Raw genomic sequence first — 26,414 nt, 5'->3', positions numbered from 1 at the left:
ACTGGAAATACTAAAGTACCAACTTTAACTAGCATGTTCTCCATTATCCCTCTAGGATATTTTACTGATCGATCGGCTAGTTGTATGCTTATTCGTGTTGGTTTCAATTCTCCAAGGTCTAGTTTAGCGTATAGTGAATACCGCATTAAATTTATACTAGCACCTAAGTCTGCCAATGCTTCTATTGAACTAAGACTTCCCAGAAAACATGGAATTGTGAAACTTCCTGGATCTGATAATTTTTCCGATATCTTATTCAACAGCACTGCAGAACAATTTGCATTCATAGTAACAGCTAATAGTTCTTCCATTTTCTTTCTATTTGTGATTAGATCTTTCAGAAATTTAGCATATCTAGGCATTCTTGAAATCATATCAAAGAAAGGAAGATTAACATTTATTTGTTTAAACATATCCAAGAATTTGGATTTCTCGGCTTCAAGTCTCTCTTTTACTCGGGTAAGGAAGTGGTGGTTGGTATGGTTTAACATAAGGTTTTGCCTTAACTGTGTTATCTTCATTAACCTTTTCAACTACCGGTTCTGTTTCCTTATCTTGCTCAGGTTGTGGTTCTTGTGGAGTAGGAATAGCTTCATCAGAGATTACAGGCATTTCGGGTGGTTTAAGTGTAATACCACTTCTTGTGGTAATGGCTTTAGCTATTTCATTCCGGGGGTTAGCATTTGTATCACTAGGTAGACTTCTCGATTTTCTTTCACCTATTAACCTTGCTAGGTTTCTTACTTCTTGTTCCAAATTTTGAATAGAAGCTTGTTGATTTCTAAATGCTTGAGCATTTTGTTCATTGGTTTGTTTCTGAGATGTGAAAAATTGAGTTTGAGATTCAACTAGCTTCGACATCATATCTTCTAAATTTGGCTTTTAATCATCGGTTTGTGGTGGTTTATTTTGAAAAATAGGTCTTTGCTGATTGTAAGTATTATTGGATACTTATTGATTGCTATGACCTTGTTGGTTGTTGTATGGAATATTTCGGTTATAATTCTGATTTTGATTGTAGATCGGTCTTGGCGGTTGATAATTATTATGATAATTATTTTCAGGCCTTTGGTTTATGTATTAAACATTCTCTCTTTGTTCCATTGTTAGTTCAATACTGAGACAATCTTTTGTCAAATGTGGTCCTCCACACTGCTCACAACTAATTCATATTGAGTGGATATCTTTAGTCATCTTTTCCATTCGTCTCTCGACAGCATCTATCTTTGCAGAAATGGAATCGAAGTCATGGCTAGAATCGGCTCTAGCTGCTTTAGATGATCTACCAATTTCTTTTTCTTGGTGCCACTCATGTGAGTGGGAAGCAGTGTTATCAATAATTTTGTAAGCGTCGGTTGCAGTTTTCTTCATAATGGAACCACCAGCTGCTATATCGATGTCTTTTCGTGTAGTGATGTCACATCCTTAGTAGAATATTTGTACAATTTGACAGGTATCTAAACCATGTTGCGGACATCCTCTTAATAACTTTCCAAATCTTGTCCACGCTTCATATAGAGTTTCGTTTGGCTTTTGTGTGAACGTAACAATTTCTCCTTGAAGTCTTACGGCTTTAGATGCCGGAAAGAATTGTTTAAGAAATTTTTCAACTAAAACGTCCCATGTATCAATCGCCCCTTCAGGTAACGATTCTAACCAATCTTTGGCTTCTCCCTTTAAAGTCCAGGGAAATAATATGAGATATATCTATTCATCCTCCACTTCTCTAATTTTGAATAAAGTACAAATCCTATTAAAGGTACGAAGATGTTCATTTGGATCTTCCTTCGGCGCACCACTAAATTGACATTGATTAGTCACCATGTGTAGGATTTGTCCTTTGATTTCATAATCTGGTGCATTAATGTCTGGTTGAGTAATTACGTAACCTTGGCCAGTGCGTTTAGCTCTCATTCGGTCTTCCATACTTAGATGTTCCAGATTTTCCATGATTGAATTTGTTGAATCTGAATCACTAAGGGATTCTGATTTAATGGGTTGTTCCTCGACAATCTCCATTTGAATGATTGGTGGTTTCGGAGGAAAGATTAATGGTTCAGGATCTCTGAATTGTCCCTGAATATTCTCCGGATTCTCAATTGTGAGTTCGGGTTCAAAAAATGGATTATCGGAAATTTGAATTGGAGTACTTGGTCGACTTGATGACGATTCTAAAGAAAAATCAACGGCGACAATATTGGCTAGATGTCTTGATCTGGTTACAGGTGGTGAACGTATAAAAGATGGTGAACGTTTTGCTCGGTGCATTCACTGAATATCCTATTAGTTATAAAAGATAAAAATTATTAAAGATATCAAATTAATAGACTTTTCTGCTTTTGCCCACGTTTCGAATAGCCAAAAGATGTAGCAGGGAGCCAGAACCCTTTAAATCGGAAGCTCACAACTCAGCCACTAACAAATTCAACTATTACTACGAACCAGAAAATTTTGGATGTCTATCAATTTAACCACTTAAAATAATTTTTCGTTGAAATTTAAAGAAATTTAGAGAAGAACTAAAAAAAATTCTAAGTCCTAAAAACTAGAGCGGCGAAAAATAAGAAAGAAAAAGAGCGCGTTGAAAAATGTCGAAAAATAAATGGTCGAAAAATAATAAAAAGAACGTAGCGCATCGAAACTTAAAAGTCTAAAAACTAAGAATTAAAATTTTCGTCTAAAAATATTAAAGCTTTAAAAGGAATTCTAAATCCAAAACGGCAATAACTTAAAAAGTACTAAAATCTTAAAACGACGTCGTAAAATTCTAAAGCACCTAAATCTTAGTCTAAAGAAAAAGCACTTAAGGGATTTTACGGCAAAGCCTAAGAGTCTAGAAATAAAAATAACTATGGCAAACACTATATTAAAACTAATTACGAGAGATAAAAATACAAATATTAAGCTAAAACAAATAAAAAGATACAAAAATATAAAAATAAACTTAAAGTTGTAAAAAGTACAATTTTTATAAAAATATTATTTTGATATTATTTATTTTATAAAACTATTAATTTTATATATTTATAAAACTAATTAAACTAAAAATACAAATTAAATACTAAAACTAAACTAATTAATATAAAATATAACCCTAATTAGGGTTTAATAATAATAATAATAATTAAAACTCCGTAATTATTGCTGTACTAGGTTCAGAGCTGCGTGTCAGAACTAGTCATACGATCGCATGAGATTGGAGTTAAAAATCCATGCGGTCGCATGGAGTAGGGTTTCGGGCCAGGTTGGGCTGCTACAGTACCGGGCCTCGTACAATTTTATAATTTTTTTCTGTTTTCTGTTTTATATTTATACAAAATATATATAAATTAAATAGAAACTTTAATTTTTAAATAAAAATAAAAACTTTATAATTTTATATATTTAAAACAAACTCTTAAAAATATATATATGCTGTTTTTTTATATATTTTTGTATTTTTTTAAAAATTAAAAAGTATTTTTACAAAAGCGTATTTTTACAAAAGTAAACTAAGAATCTCTTTTTTTATAGCGTTGCGCTTTCGACGTTTTAGTGTCCCCGGCAGCGGCCCCAAAAATACTTGATGTGCGTAGAGGTGTATACAAAATAGTTATATTTTTACTAGGAAATACTATTAAATACGATACAATATTACACAAGATATTTATTTATTTATAGAATGGATATACCTAAACCTTGCTACAACACTTATAGGCAGTGTACCTAATCGTACAGTAGTGTAGTTTTTAGTAAGTCCGGTTCGTCCACAGGGAACTTGCCAAGTTTAACGCTATATTTTTAACAAATATGAAAATATATATATGTAGTATTATTATTATAAAAGGGGGGGGGGGGGTTTACCGTTTAATGACCAGTTTGTCAATTTTAAAACTTAAGTCACAGTTAAAACCTAATGTAAAATATTAAATATATAAAAGACTTAATTTAAAGTGTAAAGTAAATAACAATAATGAAATTGCGATAAATAAAAGTGCGATAAATAAAATTGCGATAATTAAAAAGTACGATAATTAAAAGTGCAATTAAATAAAATGACAGTAAATAAAAGTGCGATAATTAAAAGTGCAATTAAATATGAAATAAAGGAATTATGCTTATTTAAACTTCCGTAATCATGATGTTTGACGTGTTGATTTTAGTTTATTACCATGGGTTAATTGTCATTTGTCCTGGATTATTCAATATGTCCATACGGATTTGTCCATAATAGTCCATCAGTCATAATCATAAAATGCGGAAGTCTTCGTCAAATTATTCTTATTCCCGAAGTCAAATATTCCAACTAATTGGGGATTCGAATTGTAACAAGGTCTTAATACTTTGTTTAATGAATACACCAGGTTATCGACTGCGTGTAATCCAAGGTTTTATTACTTTGTTAACAATTACACCAATTACCCTTGTATGTAATTCACCCATGTTTCAACAAGTCTATTAACTATTAATCCAGTTCCGTGTCCGGTCAAATGAATAATTATTGGTATTTATAGATATCCCGCCCACCGTACCTAGTCAAGTGTATGTGGTTATATATAAATACGTCAAATTATAAGTCTATATTTTAAATTAATGAGGTATCGTTTAGTTAATATAAAGCCCATTAATAGCTCATAGTCTAATTTCCACAAGTGTCGTTCTTTTATCCAAACCCCAATTATGGTCCAAAGCCTAATTACCCAATTTTAATATTTAGCCCAACATCACGATTACTTCGGCATTAAATAAGCATAATAATAACTTAGCTACAAGACATTAATTTAAAAAGGTTGAACATAACTTACAATGATTAATAATAGCGTAGCGTTACACGAACAGAATTTCGACGTACACCCTTACAACATTCGCTAACATTCCCTTATTATTAAAATTAAAATTAAAATTAAAATTAAAATTATAATATATATATATATATATATATATATATATATATATATATATATATATATATATATATATATATATATATATATATATATATATTACGAGTGAGAGATAGATAGATGGTGTATGGATTCAGTCGACCAGAGCCTGCTTTTATAGGAATATGGCCATGTACAGTAGCCCATGCGATCACATGGGCTTGAGGTTATAATGCCATGCGATCGCATGGCTGGGAATTCTAGCTCACATGAGTTTGTTTCTTTCTTACCGACGGTTTTATAAATATAATATAATATATATATAATTTTAAGAATTAATTATATATTATATTATATTCATGTGCATAGTTGACTTGTAATTTTTAGTCCATTGCGTCGAGCGTTGAGAGTTGACTCTGGTCCCGGTTTCGGTTTTTCGAACGTCCTTGCGTACACTTTAATATCTTGTATTTTGCATTTTGTGTCTTGTACTCTTGTAATTTTGAGACGTTTCTCATCAATAATTGGAACCACTTTGATTGTACTTTGTACTTTTTAGCTTTTTGGTCGTTTGCGTCTTCAAATCGTCGAATCTGTCTTTTGTCTTCACCTTTTATTATTTAAACGAATATCACTTGTAAATAGAATAATTGCAACTAAAAGCTTGTCTTTCTTGAGAGATAATTCTATGAAATATATGTTCATTTTTAGCATTATCAACGTGTCCATGAGAGCTTGGTTGATAACAGTTTTATCAAAAGAAGTCGCTGCATTCACAGCCTTTTCCTCTTTCTTCCAAACTGAAAAAACCCCATTTTTATCCCATCGATCACGGCTTATTGCCGCCGTAATTGAAAACGCCGGTATCACTAAAAAAATAGTGGCGATTTTCTCTACAAATCGGTATAAATTTTGCATACTAACACAAGACTCTTCGAATCCGTGTGAAGCTTACCGGCGCGATTAATACGATGATGATTTCGATTGTTACGGAGACCGTCGGAGTCATTTGAGCGGAGATTGTTATTTAGATTATACTTCTCATTATGATCTGTTTTATCGTATGTGAGAAGATAACTAAGTGAAGCAACACTCCAATTATGAAAATTGGAGTTAAAATGAAAAGCTATGTGCATTAATATTGGCTTATTCTGATCGATTAATCAATCGATTTCTTATTCGATTTCTTAATCGATTTTTTAAATTGACTTCTCAATCAATAAATAGTCAGTTTAAAATTTGATAAATGATTGCTTTTTCTCAGCCGTTTATAATCGCTAGGGTTTAATCTGAGATGTCGACTGCATTTGAGGACATGGATATGATTGAGGTTTGGAACTTATTGATCGAGTTATAATCTTCAAGCTGTACTTGATAAGGTGTTTTCAGATCGATTTCATGTTTTCAATCCCCTGTAAATAAATCATCTTGCTTGGTATTTGTCTGCAAATTCGATCGAAACGCCCAATTCAATTTTCCATCTCAAGGTTTGATTATTTTTGTTTATTCAATGCAATTCAATAAATTTTGTTTGTATTAATTAAGCTTTTCTGGTTTGGTTTTGATTCGATATTCGAATTATGCATCAGTCTGAATATTAAACCATCATTCTTTTATGTTTTTGATAATTGAAACATGTTATCTCATTATTTTGAATATGTTTATGTTTCATATGTTATATGAGTAAAATTGGTAATTTGGTTAAATATTATATACAAGGTCTTGTGTACATTTACATTATACTTAAGCGAGTTTTGGCAAGTTACCGTTTAAAGTAATTTTACTATTTTACCAGTTACAATAAAACATTACACGAATTGAACCATATTGTTCATGGGCTGAGATTGCCACCACTAATACTCTTCAAGGTGTTACTATTACAAGCTCATTTCATTGACTCTTTTGATTATGTAGGGTCTTCAAGTACAATAGTACTCTAACAACTTCAACCATCGCAGTGTTAAGCTACCCGCAGTTGACTTCCTTTCAACAAATGTAAGTATATTTTTTAACCTACATATTGTTGTTTATTTATTTTTTTATTTTTTTTTTTGATTACAAAGATATCTGTGTTTGGTGTATTGTCAAAGTGGGTGGGTTAGGTGTGACGACCCGAAAATTTCTGACCAAATTTAAACTTTATCTTTAAATGATTTAATGTTTTCGACATGATAAGCAAAGTCTGTAATGTTAAGTCTCAAAGTTTTGGAACTATATTCATGTAATCAATTATTCTTTGACTATTCTCGAAGATTCACGAACAATATATATATAACTTAATGTGCATATATATATATATATATATATATATATATATATATATATATATATATATATATATATATATATATATATATATATATATATATATATATATATATGATTTCAAGTTATTTAGTAAACGATAGTGACATTCGATTATTGATTCGATTGATATTTAGATAAGTTAACTAAAACTTTTAAGATGAACCAGTAAAACACTAATTTGCTACAGTATTTTTGAATTGCTACAGTACCTAAAAAGATACAGTGTTTTCGAAAAATCACTATTTGCTACAGTAACTTTGCTACAGTAAAACCCTATTTCAAAATGAAAATGTATATATGTATATGTATATACTACGAGACGATGATTTATAGAAGCAAATAACCAAAACACTTAATTGATTAAAGCTACACTTCGAGTGACATAGTTTATCAATGATTAAGTTTAATTTTTGATAAAGGTACACGTCGCGTAACGAAAAGTACTAGTTTTCTAAGCGTACGAAACAACATTCGAAAAACCGAAACCGAGACATAAGTTGAGTGACGACATACGACTTATCGGAACAAAAATTACAAATCAACTATGCACGGGAATATAATATAGTATATAATTAATTAATATAAATTATATATATTATATATTATTTTATTATGTCGACGAACTAGTGTACAAAAACAGATGTGAGCTGTAAAATCATCCCATGCGATCGCATGGGATATGGCCTAGGAAGCCATGCGATTGCATGGCAACCCTGGACAGGCCAACCACTATAAATACGATCGAATTCTGTTTATTGATTCACAAATCTCTCCATCTCTATATTACTCTGTATTATATATTATTGTTATTATTATTATTATTATTATTATTATTATTATTATTATTATTATTATTATTATTATTATTATTATTATTAATATTAAGAATATTAATATTATTAATAGTAGTATTATTACACATAAAATATTACGACAAAGTGCTGTTCGGGTTATTTCAAAATGGATTTTCAAAAGGGATAGAGATAAGGAAATTATGGGTTATAGCTATGGAGGTTATGGGTATTGTTTGCAAATCAAACCTAGTGTTTATCATCTCTGTTACGTCTACGTACTTTCCTGCAATATTGAATTACAATATTGATACGTGAGCATTCATATCTTATCTTTTATATATTAATTGTGTATCCATGTCTAGTGCTCGAGTATATATATTTATGCATGCTTGTATGCTAAATTTCGTCATTAAACAGTTTATGGTGAATCACGAATTAAATACATATATTACTTATAAAAGGTATATGATATGCATGTTTTTGGAAAGCTGGCGAAAAATCAATAACTTTTCATTTAGAAATCGTGTAATTTCGATGAACGAATTAAAAGATATGGTCAATTGAATTATGATTGACATTAATTGGAATTGCTTTTGAATCTGCAATTAATATTTAAACAACTTGTTTGTATGATTGATAAATTGGATTTTTGAATATTACCAGCCGAGTAAATGAATCCTTATATAAGGCACGTCTCGTTTTGTTGAACTATTATCAAAATTGACTTTTTGAAACGACTTTGGATAACTTTTGTATGTCGATCTTGAGCATTAGGATTGTGATAAACTATGACCTGACCTAGCTTGATAGACAATTATTGACTAACATATGTTCTCTAGTTTGAGATCAATGGTTATTTGGTATTCCAAGTTTCGGTCACATTTCGGTGAACGACTATATGTGCTGCTAATGTGAGTTTCATTTGCTCCCTTTTTAATTGCTTTTGCAATCTATATTTTTGGGCTTAGAATACATGCACTTTATTTTAAACGCAATGGATACAGGTACATACTAAATTCTACACTGAGTTTGAACCGAAAATCCCTTAGCTTTGGTAACTAGTAACTGCCAGTTATAAGAACTGGTGGGCGTGAGTAGTAGTATATGGATCCATAGGGTTTGATATCCCCGTCCGAGCTAGAGCACTAGCCTTTTAACGAACGTATGCTATTTGAGAAGCGTACACGTTGGTTTGCGTGTATTATTAAGATGATTATACAACGGGTATAAATTATATATACATTAAGTTTAGTTACCAGGGTGCTCAAATTCGTAGAATATTTTGATAAACATTTCTGGATGAAACAACTGAAATCTTGTGATCCACCTTTATGTACAGATTATGCAAAACATTAAAACTATGAACTTACCAACCTTTGGGTTGACACTTGTTAGCATGTTTATTTTCAGGTTCCCTAGAAGTCTTTCACTATTTGCTTATATGTTAGACAAGCTATGTGCATGGAGTCTTACATGGCATATTTTTTTCAAGGAAATGTTGCATTCACCAAATCATCACCATGTATCTTATTTTAACTGCATTGTCAACAGAAGTTCTAATGTAAACTATTATATTAAGGTGATTGTCTATATGTAGAAATCATCAGATATCGAAAACCTTTGATTTAAATATTCACTTATGGTGTTCCTTTTCAAAAGAATGCAATATTTACAAAACGTATCACATGGAGGTCAAATACCTCGCAATGAAATCGATGAATGACGTGTTCGTCCATGTAGTGACCCAGAAAATTTCGACTAATTTTATATCAAACTCTCGATACGATATTGTATTTTCAACACGATAAGCAAAGTGTGTTAGGTTTAGTCTCAAAGATTTTGAACTATTTTTATGAATGTAATTACCCTTCAACTATTCTCGACGATTCACGAACAACTAAATGTAAATAGATATATATATATATGTATATAAATATGTATTTAAATACTACTTGTAAATATATAAAATAATATTAAATCTATTTGTTTAAAAATATATAATATATAATTATGTGATAAAACTTGTTATTTAAAACTGATTATATATAGAGAGAGAGTAAATGGAAAATGAATGATTTTTAGCTTAATTAGTAAATGTCAGTAACACTCGGTTGATGTTTTGTTAGTTTTAATATAGATATTGTACATGTTCATGAAGGATTGAAATAAAAGTTGGACTGTAAATTGATTACAAAGATTTTTGTTTTGTTAAAAATATTTTTACCTTTTTAGTTTAAATTTTAAGTGCCCCGTACATATTATTTGGAACAGAAAATAAATAATTATTGAACCTTTTTGATCAGGTTTCAAACAGTTAATGAGTGAAATAATTAAATATATTTAATCTAAAAGTTTGGGATTTTTAGGAACACTTTTATACATTAACTGTTTAGCAATGGACACGATATAGCCATCAGTGATAAACTGTCGGTAGAGTGATTCCAAATCATCCGGCTGCTAAATTGTTAATTACTATTTGGGTACTGTGCATATTAAAATAATCAATCACTGATTGATTAATTTTGTCCGTGTCTTTTACTTGAAATAATGGATATAAATTTACATATATGCATACACGTTACATATGCTTTACACATATTCAAACCCATCATCTATGATCTATTCTATCTTCTTTCTATTAGACTAACAACTCAAAACCACCTTATGCTTTTTGGTTTCCATCTTTGCAAAGTACCATCACCTTGAGAAGCTGTCTTACACCATCTACAAGAACCACCATAGCTACCATCTCTCTCCCTTTCTCTCATATTTCTTTCTTGTTAAAACCCAAGACCACCACCATTGTCTCTTAAATGTTTCTGCAGCCCAAAACCGAACCACAGACTACTACGATCACATACTTATTGTTGCTGCACTAGACCAAAACCTAACCCGCATAAAATCACAAATAATCACAATCACCACTTGTAACGCACCATCACCTTAGTTGTTTAAACCGCCACTTCCACCCACTTGTCAAGTCACAGTCTAACCAACCGATCCAATATGCATCACATTTCTTTCCTTATTTCCTACAACCGAAACCACTTGTCAAGTCACAGTCTAACCAACCGATCCAATATGCATCACATTTCTTTCCTTACTTCCTACAACCGAAACAACCACCTTGATCCATCACTCAAACCATCATTATGAACCACCTTTCACCACCATTCATCGAACCACCTACAAGTTTTTGTTTTCTGTTTTTCTTACTCAATGAAACCCACACGCCACCCATTTCTACTACTATATTACTGTCTTCTATGTTCCGATTTCACCACCATAAATCACACCTCAAGCAACCATTAAACCTCACCATTAGATACCATTACCTACGACTGCATACAACTTCTGTTTGTATCCGAAACAAAACCATCGCTATTCCTATTTTTTGTTTTATGTCGACAACCACTCAAGCTATCCACAATACACCGAAACCCACTTGTTATTTACAGTTACTATATTCGATTGCTACAAACAAGATAAAGATTATACCGTTACAAATATGTTAATGATGATGAGAAAGAAAATATTACGTGTATAATATTTATGTGGTAATAAAGGAATCGGTGGCTGCTACTTTTGTTCTTTGGTCGACAATTAAGAAACCAATACCCACTTGTACATGGACCCATTCCTTATTTAAAATCATAAGACTTTAAAACAAATTAGTGGGGTTAGTTATGTGGGAGGTGGATGATGAGGTAATGGTGATAAGGAAAGGAATACCAGCGAATTTTTTTTATTTATTCCCTGCCGTCAAATTTCCAAACTAAAACCACAAAGTTTTTTTGGGCCGTACACCTACAGTTGGGCCGAAATTTTTTTTTCCAGATGGACTGCTACTGCAGCACTTTTATTTCTTGTTTTATTTTTAGTCGTGAAGGGTGATGATGGTTAGCAATACTATGATGACCCAGAGATGATGAACGAAGAAAGAGATAACAATGGAAGATTAATGGTGAAGAAGGATCAAGGGAATGATGTTAGATGATAATGAAAATAATGATAATAAACGTTAAAGATGAATGATAAACGGTAACGAAAGTGGTGATGATTTTATGATGATAGGCGGTATTGTGATCATGATTTTATGTGGGTTAAGACGTTAGTGATTATGATAACAATAGATTAGATGATGATGATGATGAATCATAAAAATTATGATTATGATTGATGATGATAATAAGATTAATTGTGAGGATAGAATGAAGAAGAAGAAATAGATAGATACATAAGTTATATATATATTAATTCGTGAATTAAAACGTAATGGATATGGCAGCATGATGGTTAGGGATGTTTTTGGGTTAGCGGGACGTCGCGGGTTCAAACCTGGACTTGGGCATTTTTTTTAAGGACTACTTCATTGAGGTAGTTTAATTATTACTCATTTTATTATTATTATTATTATTATTATTATTATTATTATTATTATTATTATTATTATTATTATTATTATTATTATTATTATTATTATTATTATTATAATTATTATTATTATTATTATTATTATTATTATTATTATTATTATTATTATTATTATTATTATTATTATTATTATTATTATTATTGTTGTTGTTGTTGTTAAGTATTGTTAGATTATTTATTATTATTAACAAAATTACATCATAATTATTAGTATTATCATTAATCGTTATTAGTATTATCATTAAAAACAAATTTTATTATTAGTATTATCTATATCATTATTATTAAAAATAATTATGTGTATAAAAATTAAAAGTTTTAAGAATATTATTAAGGTTATAAATATGTTTTACACATATTAACAAAATTTATATAAATATTCATATATAACATGTTAGGTATTTTTAAATATATGTTAATATAACTATATAAATATCAAACATTCTGAATATATACACAAACTAAATAAATATAGTATATAATTTAAGATATAATATAAATAAACCTATTCGATTACAATTATATATTTTAATAAATATACCAATGATATAGGTTCGTGAATCCGAGGTCAACCCTACTCTTGTTAAATGATGCCATATGTATTTTTACTCTAAAATACAGTATGGTGAGTTCATTTGATTCCCTTTTACTCTTTACATTTTTGGGACTGAGAATACATGCGCTACTTTTACAACTGCTTTATTAAATGCTTTTGAAATACATTTTGAACTGCGAATACATGAGATGCTTTTATAAATGTTTGACAAGATAGACACAAGAAAAACATTCCTAGAATGAATTATGTGGACGTGATAATTGCCACAATTGATATGAATATTTTTCCCCTGATTATTATTGCTTGGTAACCTAAGAATTAGGGAACATCACTAATTTTGAGAATTAGTGCATGCCTAATTGACTTAAATCCTAAAGGTAGTTACCGGGTTTAACACCCCCACCCAGAATGTTCACTAGACGGAAGGGCTAGTGGGCGTGGTGTTTAGTACTTCGAATTTTATATGATTATTATACAGACGAGTGTAACACCCCATTTTTCTAAACATGACGCTCGGGGCGTCATTTGAAGTCCAAGAATGATTAATTAATGTTTTGGATGTAATTGGTTGACCACGTTGGACTTTGGGATGTCTTAAAAGTGAAATTTGAGAAAATCAGGTAAACTGTCGAGTTCGGGTGTGTTTTGTCGCGTTCTGGTCTGTCATGATCCGTGATAAACATGATCGAAACGAGACAACTTCTGATGATGAGTTCTGACCACCTTATCGCGTTTCGGGTGAATTTGTCGCGTCCTGGTGTCGTGAAACGCAACGAAGTGTCGCGAAATGCGACAAATGTCTTTGTAATGACAATTTTTGTCATTTTAATGGAATCTTTTGAGGGTGTTTTGGTAAATTCACATATGGACGGGTTTTATACCCCAAATCAGTTCCAATGCTTATCTTATCTCCATTTTCACATCCAAACACTCTCATCTTAAAAGTTTAGAGAGAGAGGGAGATTCTAGAGAGAGATTTGGAGTTTTGATGATGAAGAAGCTTGAATCGATCAAAGGTGCGAGTGATAAAGTTGTTCCTTTCGTTCTCGGCTACGTTTTGATTGTTATGGTAAATTCTAAATCCGAATTTCATTGTTTGATTTGAGATTTCATGTTAGGGTTTTGAGTTGGTTATTTGTAAAACCCATTTAGATGATGAAGAGGGTTTATGGAAACTCACTATTTTGATATTTTTGCGGGTTTTAGGTTGGTTAATGATTTAAGCATGTTTAAGGTTTGTAAGTGGGGTATAATCACTAGTATTAGTGATTTTAGGAGTGTTGGAACTTGTAAGACCCATTTGGGGGTAAAATGGGTGAAATTGGGTTATGTTGAGATAAGAAAAACCCTAATAGCAATGATCTAGGGTTTCGCCATGTGAATTGAAGTTGTAAGTGTTAAATTGTGTTGATTAGTCACTAATACACTTGTAAATGATGGAAGAATTGTAAATGGGTCATGTTTGGCTAAAATGGTATGTATAAGTGTTGAAATGGGTCAAATGAGTTAAGGTTGACCTAATTGGGTGAAATGGGTATGAAATACCCTAAGTTTGTGTTAATTAGTGTTAGTAGACTTACATCACTAGTTTTAGTAATTAAAGATGAGTCTTGGCCATTTATGGGCGGTTTTGGGTGTAAGTGAGTTATTTAATGCTTTTGGGTCATTAAATGCTCGAGAGTGAGTATTGTGGTTAATTTCACAAGTTGTGTATTAAATGTGTACTTATGTATTAGGTACCTTGCTCGAAGCATACGAAAGTGCTAAATCACCACCGACATGATAAGGTGAGTGGAATATCTATGTATGTACGTATATGATTTATGTGCTCGTATTAATGGTGTCACATAGCCGTTTTTGTGACCATAGTTGTGGGACATAGTCATTTTGTCCATATTGATAGTTGTGGGGCATAGCCGTTTTGTCCACATTGATAGTTACCCGTAGTAATGGTGTCACATAGCCGTTTTTGTGACCATAGTTGTGGGACATATTTAGTGACCCGAACTTTTCCATGTTTATATATATATTAAATGAAATTGTTATTTACATGATTAAGTGTTTCCAACATGTTAAGCAATCAAACTTGTTAAGACTTGATTAATTGAAATAGGTTTCATATAGACAATTGACCACCCAAGTTGACCGGTGATTCACGAACGTTAAAACTTGTAAAAACTATACGATGACATATATATGGTTATATATGTAGTTAACATGATTTTATTATAAGTATGTATCTCATTAAGTATTTTAACAATGAGTTATATACATAAAAATGAGACTATTAATTTAAGAAACTCGAAAACGATATATATAACGATTATCGTTATAACAACGTCTTACTAGGTACATATGAATCATATTAAGATATTGATACACTTGGTTAATTATGTTAAATGATAAGTAAATATATTATTAAGTGTATTAATAATGAAATACATATGTAAAAATAAGACTACTAACTTAATGATTTCGAAACGAGACATATATGTAACGATTATCGTTGTAACGACATTTGATGTATATATATCATATTAAGATATATTCATACATCATATTATCATGATAATATAATAATTTAAAATCTCATTTGATATTATAAACATTGGGTTAACAACATTCAACAAGATCGTTAACCTAAAGGTTTCAAAACAACATTTACATGTAACGACTAACGATGACTTAACGACTCAGTTAAAATGTATATACATGTAGTGTTTTAATATATATTCATAAACTTTTGAAAGACTTCAAGACACTTATCAAAATACTTCTACTTAACAAAAATGCTTACAATTACATCCTCGTTCAGTTTCATCAATAATTCTACTCGTATGCACCTGTATTCGTACTCGTACAATACATAGCTTTTAGATGTATGTACTATTAGTATATACACTCCAATGATCAGCTCTTAGCAGCCCATGTGAGTCACCTAACACATGTGGGAACCATCATTTGGCAACTAGCATGAAATATCTCATAAAATTACAAAAATATGAGTAATCATTCATGACTTATTTACATGAAAACAAAATTACATATCCTTTATATCTAATTCATACACCAACGACCAAAAACACCTACAAACACTTTAATTCTTTAATTTTCTTCATCTAATTGATCTCTCTCAAGTTCTATCTTCAAGTTCTAAGTGTTCTTCATAAATTCCAAAAGTTCTAGTTTCATAAAATCAAGAATACTTCCAAGATTGCAAGTTTACTTCCAAGTTTTCTAAATCCATTCCAAGTAATCATCCAAGATCAAGAAACCTTTGTTACTTACAGTAGGTTATATTTCTAATACAAGGTAATAATCATATTCAAACTTTAATTCAATTTCTATAACTATAACAATCTTATTTCGAGTGGAAATCTTACTTGAAATTGTTTTCGTGTCATGATTCTGCTTCAAGAACTTTCAAGCCATCCAAGGATCCTTTGAAGCTAGATCTATTTTTCTCATTTCTAGTAGGTTTATCCAAGGAACTTGAGGTAGTAATGATGTTCATAACATCATTCGATTCATACATATAAAGCTATCTTGTTCGAAAGTTTAAACTTGTAATTACTAGAACATAGTTTAGTTAATTCTAAACTTGTTCGCAAATAAAAGTTAATCCTTCTAACTTAACTTTTAAAATCAACTAAACACATGTTCTATATCTATATGATATGCTAACTTAATGATTTAAAACCTGGAAACACGAAAAATACCGTAAAACCGGATTTACGCCGTCGTAGTAACACCGCGGGCTGTTTTGGGTTAGTTAATTAAAAACTATGATAAACTTTGATTTAAAAGTTGTTATTCTGGGAAAATGATTTTTATTATGAACATAAAACTATATCCAAAAATTATGGTTAAACTCAAAGTGGAAGTATGTTTTCTAAAATGGTCATCTAGACGTCGTTCTTTCGACTGAAATGACTACCTTTACAAAAACAACTTGTAACTTATTTTTCTGACTATAAACCTATACTTTTTCTGTTTAGATTCATAAAATAGAGTTCAATATGAAACCATAGCAATTTGATTCACTCAAAAACGGATTTAAAATGAAGAAGTTATGGGTAAAACAAGATTGGATAATTTTTCTCATTTTAGCTACGTGAAAATTGGTAACAAATATATTCCAACCATAACTTAATCAACTTGTATTGTATATTATGTAATATTGAGATACCATAGACACGTATACAATGTTTCGACCTATCATGTCGACACATCTATATATATTTCGGAACAACCATAGACACTCTATATGTGAATGTTGGAGTTAGCTATACAGGGTTGAGGTTGATTCCAAAATATATATAGTTTGAGTTGTGATCAATACTGAGATACGTATACACTGGGTCGTGGATTGATTCAAGATAATATTTATCGATTTATTTCTGTACATCTAACTGTGGACAACTAGTTGTAGGTTACTAACGAGGACAGCTGACTTAATAAACTTAAAACATCAAAATATATTAAAAAGTGTTGTAAATATATTTTGAACATACTTTGATATATATGTATATATTGTTATAGGTTCGTGAATCAACCAGTGGCCAAGTCTTACTTCCCTACGAAGTAAAAATCTGTGAAAGTGAGTTATAGTCCCACTTTTAAAATCTAATATTTTTGGGATGAGAATACATGCAGGTTTTATAAATGATTTACAAAATAGACACAAGTACGTGAAACTATATTCTATGGTTGAATTATTGAAATCGAATATGCTCCTTTTTATTAAGTCTGGTAATCTAAGAATTAGGGAACAGACACCCTAATTGACGCGAATCCTAAAGATAGATCTATTGGCCTAACAAACCCCATCCAAAGTACCGGATGCTTTAGTACTTCGAAATTTATATCATATCCGAAGGGTGTCCCGGAATGATGGGGATATTCTTATATATATGCATCTTGTTAATGTCGGTTACCAGGTGTTCACCATATGAATGATTTTTATCTCTATGTATGGGATGTGTATTGAAATATGAAATCTTGTGGTCTATTGTTACGATTTGATATATATAGGTTAAACCTATAACTCACCAACATTTTTGTTGACGTTTAAAGCATGTTTATTCTCAGGTGAATACTAAGAGCTTCCGCTGTTGCATACTAAAATAAGGACAAGATTTGGAGTCCATGTTTGTATGATATTGTGTAAAAACTGCATTCAAGAAACTGATTTCGATGTAACATATTTGTATTGTAAACCATTATGTAATGGTCGTGTGTAAACAGGATATTTTAGATTATCATTATTTGATAATCTACGTAAAGCTTTTTAAACCGTTATTTATGAAATAAAGGTTATGGTTTGTTTTAAAAATGAATGCAGTCTTTGAAAAATGTCTCATATAGAGGTCAAAACCTCGCAACGAATTCAATTAATATGGAACGTTTTTAATCAATAAGAACGGGACATTTCAACATAGCTGTTTTGTCCACGTTTAGCATTTATGCACATAGCCGTGTTTGTGCATATAGTGGCGAGTAATAGCCTATTTTACTCACACATTGATCAAGTGATGCCATAGCCGTTTTTGGAACACCTCGGGGGTTAGCATGCCATAGCCGTGTTTGGAAGTTAACAGTTGTTATGAACATCGATGACTTGTTTCGCGAAGTCATTCCCTTGCGAAGATTTGGTTAACCATGGTTCATAATTTGTTGTTAGTAGCCTTTAATTATTATTATGATTATTTATGCTTATGATGTTGCTAGTTGTACGATTTGATGATACTAACTATTGATTGCTTATGGGGTTGCTAGTTGTATGATTCGATGATACTAGCTATTGATACGAAAGGGTATGTGATTATATGTATTTATGTGATGTCGTGGTTGCGAGTAGGTAAGTTGTATATGCATGTATATATTTATTCTACTCACTAAGCTTTATGCTTACCCCTCTCGTTGTTTACCTTTTTACAGGTATTGTGATTATGAAGCTAGCTACTTGTAGACTAGATGCTTAAGAGCGCTTGGGCTCGACGGGGTAGCTTTTGGATATTTGGACGCAGATGGGGGATTTGATAGTCCCCGGGATTATGCTCTTGGTATTGGGTTGGGTTATTGAGTCTTAACCCGTATTTCTTGTGATCGGGTCATTATTACAAATGACTTTGTAAAGTGTAATTTGTGTGCCAAGGGTCATGATAGATTGTTAAACGTATCATTATGATGTTATGTTTCGATTAAACAGAGTTGAAAATGTATTATATTAATGGGACCTAACTAATAAAAAAAATGTACTCCATTTTTGGTTAAATGGATTTGGGTTGTTACAAGTGGTATCAGAGCATAGTCTAAGGGAATTAGGTGACCTTGAAATAGGTGCCTAGTCTTAGACTTATTGGCCGTTGTGCGTTATTTGCGGGACTTGTAGGAACACGGGTCAGATTGAGAATTGTTAGTGCCTCAGAGTAGGTGACTAACTAGGACTTGTGCTTGTCCAATGTGAAATTATGTGGGGCCTTATTTCGTAAGAAAGTTTGTACCTTAGATAGCTAGTGCCTAATGTAAGTAGGCGGACTTGAACGTTGTTTAGTGATAGTCACCTGGGTTGTAGGTTGACTTATGTTGCAGTGTACTTGTGTATATTTATTATTATATTGTATATATGTGTATATATATACATGTATCTAATTGTGCGGTATCCTAGGGACTAATCAATTGGAGAGATTCTAATAATTGACAGTTTTGAGTGATCAAGTTCACGGTAAGGACTTTGGTCATTCGGGTACTAGGAGTTATCGCGTGTTATTTTGTGTGAATGTTGCGTCAGTTCGGGAAAGTACCTTGCATGACCATGTGAAAATGGTAAGGTACGCATTTGTAATAGTGACTGATCACCATTATTACAAAAGTGTATCTTGACACCAAGCATGACATGACAAGTACCGAACGGAGGAAACCTGGCATGGTTGGGGTAGAACGGGACGTGTTAGGAATCTTTTATTGGTTCTTAGGATATAGTGGTGTCGAGTGATGTGCTTGTTGCCACATCGAGTTCTTTGCGAGTCGGGAAGTGTTACTGTGGATTCGTTTAGTTAAGTGAGTGAGCCAACTCACGAGTTTGGTGCATGCTTAGTCACACTAAGTAGTGGGTGCATTTTGAGATTTTTCATTCGTTGAAGTTGCTCATCGTAACTACGATGACCGATTTACATGTACGTGTGTGCGATGAGGACTTGAATTCCGTAATGGAATGCGACAAGTATAATGATTGTGGTTTGAGTTACACTCGGTAGAGTGTGTGGTTAGAGAATCGTGTTAGGATTCTTGTTGTGAGTCGCCTTGGAATTGGCGAATCGGGAAGTCTTTGGGTCATTAAGCTCATGGGAGTGGGACCCGTATGACGACGGTTGCGTTAGTGTGTTGTGGATTATAGGGTAACATTCCTAATGGAATATCCCTTGTAGTAGTGGTTTTATCGAGGTATGGAAGGATGTAAGACTTGGTGTTTCCAAGCATCTCCTTAGTATTAGATGAAGGGCCTCATTAGGCTATATCGTTTGGCCTTGTGGAATTGCAGGTGACGTGTAATCGCTAGGAACTTTTGAGAAGACAATAAACCGTAAGGTTTGTCGGGTAGGTATGACATCGGGCGTATGGAACCCAATGATTGAGTTTCTAAATTTCGGTAGATTGTGGGGGGAGTCTGCATGACACTGCGTCAGGTGCCCCTTTATACCTGCAAAGTGTGATGTTCAACTCCGGTGATAGTGTGATCACTTTATGCTTAGGGTTCCCGTGAGATACCCTTGGAAGCAGCGGAGATTACAATAGTGATCGACAAGTAATTATAATTCGACGGTTATGAAAGTCGATTGTTTAAGAGCATTTCGGTAAATACTTCTCGGGAAGTAACGAATGAGCGAATCTTGTTGCTTTTAAGTGTTAGACGAGTAAAGATGACCGGAGAGCCGGTGACGGACTTAAGGGTCGGTTAGACCGAAGGTTATGAGGAAGTGTTGGTATTGCGGTCGACGAAATTATTGTGTCGGATTGGTCACTCTTCTCCATGAGAGTGAGCGATTGTTGGTAAAGGTTCGTTGAGTGGAAGGTCGGGTGATCTCGACCGAGATGCACGACTGATTTATCAGGGTGACATATGCTTAGGCATAGAGACGTATGTGGGACTTTGGTGGAGTTCGCTTTGCAAACCATTAAGGCAGTCGATTGTGACTTGTGGTATGAAGGTGCGAAGTCATTGCGTGTACGACATCCCTGGTAATTTTGTACGACGGCTCTGAGAACCTAAAGTGAATTTGCAGTGATTCGGTGTTTATGATCAGTGATGAGAATGATCATGTGTGTTGTGGAATGGAATTCTGAGGGATGTTATCATCTTTGCGGTAAGAATGTGGAGCTAAATCCTAAGTGGGGCAGTTTTATTACCTCCCGAGGGGGCTCCGATGGTGTTATGTATAGTGAAGTGTCAGAGTGTACCGTGCTAAGCCTCAATAGGTATTCGGAGTTCCTAACAAGGAAGAGTGACGAGTTGTTGATGTTGACTTAAGATCGTGCATTACGATTGTGAGTTACATTTCCGAAATGTTATGTGTGAAGATTGTGATGATGGGATCGAAGGAAGTGTAAGTCTTCTTGTGTAAGGTGGTCGTGTAGTACCAGAGTGCGGTATGAGACCAAATGTGAAGTTTGAGATCTCAGAGTGAGAGAATGTAATTGTCATTTCGGGTGCTCTCGTGATGTAATTTTGGGTTGGTGTGAAACCCGGATAGTACTGTTGAGTAGGTACGGGTTCGATTTGGGGATGTATACTGTATTTTCCCTATCGGGAAACGTGACCGTGAGAATTTTCAGTAGATCATTCTACTTTGTGGGTGGTTGTGAGGCGGGGAGTGCCAGTTTTGATTGTCTCACGTCGAGACACGCGGTTGTTGTTTGTTTGCGAGAGTGTGTTCCCTAGTGATGCGACCCGTTGGTTGTATGGAAATGTCAAGGCCATCCTTAATGGACGGTCTAGGTAGGAGGGTTCACCCGACGTCGGTGAATATTTTATGGGTCGTGTGACGAATTGCGAATTGTTGGGATAATAATTCGCCGTTGACAGGATTCTAGTACACGAATAGTTTCCATGCTAGTACTAGGAAGCCGTAGGGTATGGATGCGTTGTAGGGTTTAAGGGAGAAACCCTGCATTGAGTGTTGGTGATTTATTTAGCACGTGGTGTATTATCGTCGTCCTGGATTAATTCAGAGACGGGTGATCGTGCGCGGGTCGATTGATGTGAAAGTTTGTGTCCCTAGTCTGATTAGTTGGCGATACCGAGATTCCTTTGTTGAAGGAATGACCCGGTGGTGCAGACGGGGGAAGTTGGTTCTTGATTCAGAGAACATTCGTGATTGACTATTTGAGTGATGCGTTTATGGACCATTCTAAGTACGAAGTTTAACGCGGCATGGATCCTTATCGATCTAGATTAATGCAAGACTTGGTTCATGGCGTAGTGGATCTAGTAGATCGCGTTGGGTGATATAGTTATGGATGTAGCTTGTTGCGAGATTTAGTCGAGAGAACTTGAAGGGTTAATGGAGTTTTCTGTATTTTGACATTGAGTGCAAGAGATACCTGATAATGCTAAAAACGAACATATATTTCATAGCATTATTCCTCAAGAAAGACAAGCTTTTAGTTGCAATTGTTCTATTTAAAAGTGATATTCGTTTAAATAATAAAAGGTGAAGACAAAAGACAGATTCGAGGAATTGAAGACGCAAACGACCAAAAAGCTCAAAAGTACAAAATACAATCAAAGAGGTTCCAATTATTCATAAGAAAAGTCTCGAAATTACAAAAGTACAAGATTCAAAACGCAAAGTACAAGATATTAAATTGTACGCAAGGACGTTCGAAAATCCGGAACCGGGACCAGAGTCAACTCTCAACGCTCGACGCAACGGACTAAAAATTACAAGTCAACTATGCACATAAATATAATATAATATTTAAATAATTCTTATAATTATTTATATATTATATTAATATTTAAAACCGTCAGCAGACTAAGATCCAATTTAGAGTGAGCTGTATTTTCAAACTCCGCGACTCGCGGAGTTTGAAGGCAAAAATTGCCGCGAGTCGCGGAGTATCCCTGAACTCAATTCCCTATAAAGCCAACCGAATTCTGATCATTTTTCACACTCATATATCCATCCTCTCTATATCTATACGTAAATATTTATATTTATATTTTAATTTTAATTTTAATTTTAATTTTAATCCTAATAATAAGGGTATGTTAGCAAATGTTGTAAGGGTGTAAGTCGAAATTCTGTCCGTGTAACGCTACGCTATTTTTAATCATTGTAAGTTATGTTCAACCTTTTTAATTTAATGTCTCGTAGCTAAGTTATTATTATGCTTATTTAATCCGAAGTAATCATGATGTTGGGCTAATTACTAAAATTGGGTAATTGGGCTTTGTACCATAATTGGGGTTTGGACAAAGAAACGACACTTGTGGAAATTAGACTATGGGCTATTAATGGGCTTTATATTTGTTTAACTAAATGATAGTTTGTTAATGTTAATATAAAGATTTACAATTGGGCATCCCTATAAATTACCATATACACTCGATCGGACACGATGGGCGGGGTATTTATATGTACGAATAATCGTTCATTTAATCGGACACGGGAATGGATTAATAGCCACTAGAATAATTAAAACAGGGGTGAAATTATGTACAAGGACACTTGGTATAATTGATAACAAAATATTAAAACCTTGGGTTACACTCAGTCGACATCCTGGTGTAATTATTAAACAAAGTATTAAAATCTTGTTACAGTTTAAGTTCCCAATTAGTTGGAATATTTAACTTCGGGTATAAGGATAATTTGACGAGGACACTCGCACTTTATATTTATGACTGATGGACTGTTATGGACAAAAACCAGACGGACATATTAAATAATCCAGGACAAAGGACAATTAACCCATGGGCATAAAACTAAAATCAACACGTCAAACATCATGATTACGGAAGTTTAAATAAGCATAATTCTTTTATTTCATATTTAATTTCCTTTATTTTATATTTAATTGCACTTCTAATTATAGCACTTTTATTTATTGTTATTTAATTGCACTTTTAATTATCGTACTTTTTAATTATCGCAAGTTTATTTTATCGCACTTTTATTATTCGCAATTTCATTATCGTTATTTACTTTACGCTTTAAATTAAGTCTTGTATTTATTTATTATTTTACATTTGGTTTTAACTGCGACTAAAGTTTTAAAATCGACAAACCGGTCATTAAACGGTAAAAATCCCCCTTTATAATAATATTATTACTTATATATATATTTGTATTTTTATAAAAGTAAACTAATATAGCGTTAAGCTTTGTTTAAAGATTTTCCCTGTGGAATGAACCGGACTTACTAAAAACTACACTACTGTACGATTATGTACACTGCCTATAAGTGTTGTAGCAAGGTTTAAGTATATCCATTCTATAAATAAATAAATATCTTGTGTAAAATTGTATCGTATTTAATAGTATTTCTGCTAAAATTTAATAGCTATTTTATATACACCTCGTGTAACATCAAGTTATTTTTGGCGCCGCTGCCGGGGAACTCTTAAACGCCGGAAGCGCAACGCTAATATAAAGAGAAAAAAAAGATTTTTAGTTTACTTTTATTAAAATTTGTTTTTATAAAAATACGTTTTAAATATTCGAAAATATAAAAAGAAAAACAAAAATATAAGTATTTTTAAGATTTTGTTAAATATTTAAGTTTTATAAAGTTTCTTTATTTTTATATAAGTTTTATTTAAGTATTTTGTTTTTATTTAAAACATTATAAAACCGAAAAAAAAAATTTAATATATATAAATCTATTTTTAAGATATTTTTAAAATTATAAAGTAGTTCTATTTTTATTTAAGTTTTTAAATATAAGTTTTTATTATATAAATAGAAAATATAAAACAGAAAAAAAAATAAAATAAAAAACGCGTCAAATTTAAAACTGTACCTGAGTTGAATTCTGGAACCCCGCGACTCGCGGAGTTTTCTGCTTCGGGCACCGCAACTCGTGGAGCTACTCTGACACCGACAGAACCCTAATTCAGCATTAATTACGGGTAATTATTAATTATTATTATTATTAACCCTAAATAATTATTATTATTATAATTAGTTTTATTTTAAAGTTTCTTTTATTTAATTTGTTTTATTTAGTTAAATTAGTTTAATTAAATTGTAAAATTAATAGTTTTAATAAATAAATAATATAAAAATAATATTTTTATAAAAATTGTACTTTTTACAACTTTTTGTATATTTTTATATTTTGTCCCTTTTTAATCGTTTTAACGTAATATTTGTATTTTTAGCTCATATTTAGTTTTAAACTTAGTTTTTGCCATAGTTATTTTTACTTCTAGATTTTTAGGCTTTGCCGTAGAATTCCTTAAGTGCTTTTTCTTTAGACTAAGATTTAGGTACTTTAGAACTTTGCGACGCCTTTTTAAGTTTTAGTTTCTTTTTAAGTTATTTCCATTTGGGATTTAGTTTTTCCTGTAAGCTTTAATATTTTTAGACGACTTTTACCTATGTATCAATTATCATTCCAATTAGTAATCTCAATTTGCGATTATAATTTTAAGTTAGTTGTAGTAATAAGGTTAGGTTAGTCAAGTGTTTTTAAGTGTTATAAGTTTCTTTTATTTTTTCGCCACCTTTTATTTTTCAACCATTTTTCTTTTTCGACCTTTTTCCGACGCGCTCTTTTTCTTTCTTATTTCTCGCTATTCTAGTTTTAGGACATAGATTTTTATTCTACTTCTTATCTAAATTTCTTAAAATTACTAAAATTTATTTTAAGTGGTTAAATTGATAGACATCAAAATTTTCTGGTTCGTAGTAATAGTTGGATTTGTACGTGGACCGGGTTATTGGAGCCAAACAGTCCTCAATTATATTGAGACCAAACGAATCCTGCCCCTCTGCTGCATCTTTTGGCTATTCGAAACGTGGGCAAAATCAGAAAAGTCTATTGATTGGATAACTTATTATAATTTTTCTTTCCTTTTAAAAACTAATAGGATATTCAGTGAATGCACCGAGCAAGACGTTCACCACCTTTTTTACGTTCACCACCTGTAACTAGATCAAGACATTTAGCAAATATTACCACCGTTGATTTTTCTTTAGAATCGTCATCCAGTCGACCAAGTACTCCAGTTCAAATTTCCGATAATCCATTTTTTGAACCCGACCTCACAATTGAGAATCCGGAGAATATTCAGGAACGATTCGTAGATCCTGAACAACTAAACTTTCCTCCGGAACCACCAATCATTCAAACAGAGATTGTTGAGGAACGAACCATTAAATCAGAATCCTCTAGTGATTAATATTCAACAAATTCAATTTTGGAGAATCTGGAACCTTTAAGTATGGAAGA

The 26,414-nt window shown here is 32.3% G+C and overlaps 1 pseudogene; it reads right to left on the bottom strand.

Moving 5' to 3' along the window:
• LOC139841578 (uncharacterized) overlaps positions 1–26,414 on the bottom strand; it is a 112,218-nt pseudogene that overhangs the window by 29,162 nt on the left and 56,642 nt on the right.

This window comes from Rutidosis leptorrhynchoides, chromosome 4 (assembly GCF_046630445.1).
Source record: "Rutidosis leptorrhynchoides isolate AG116_Rl617_1_P2 chromosome 4, CSIRO_AGI_Rlap_v1, whole genome shotgun sequence".
In the NCBI taxonomy this organism is placed as follows: domain Eukaryota; kingdom Viridiplantae; phylum Streptophyta; class Magnoliopsida; order Asterales; family Asteraceae; genus Rutidosis; species Rutidosis leptorrhynchoides.
Note: the sequence above shows the minus strand (reverse complement) of the source record. Positions and strands in the feature narration are given on the sequence as shown.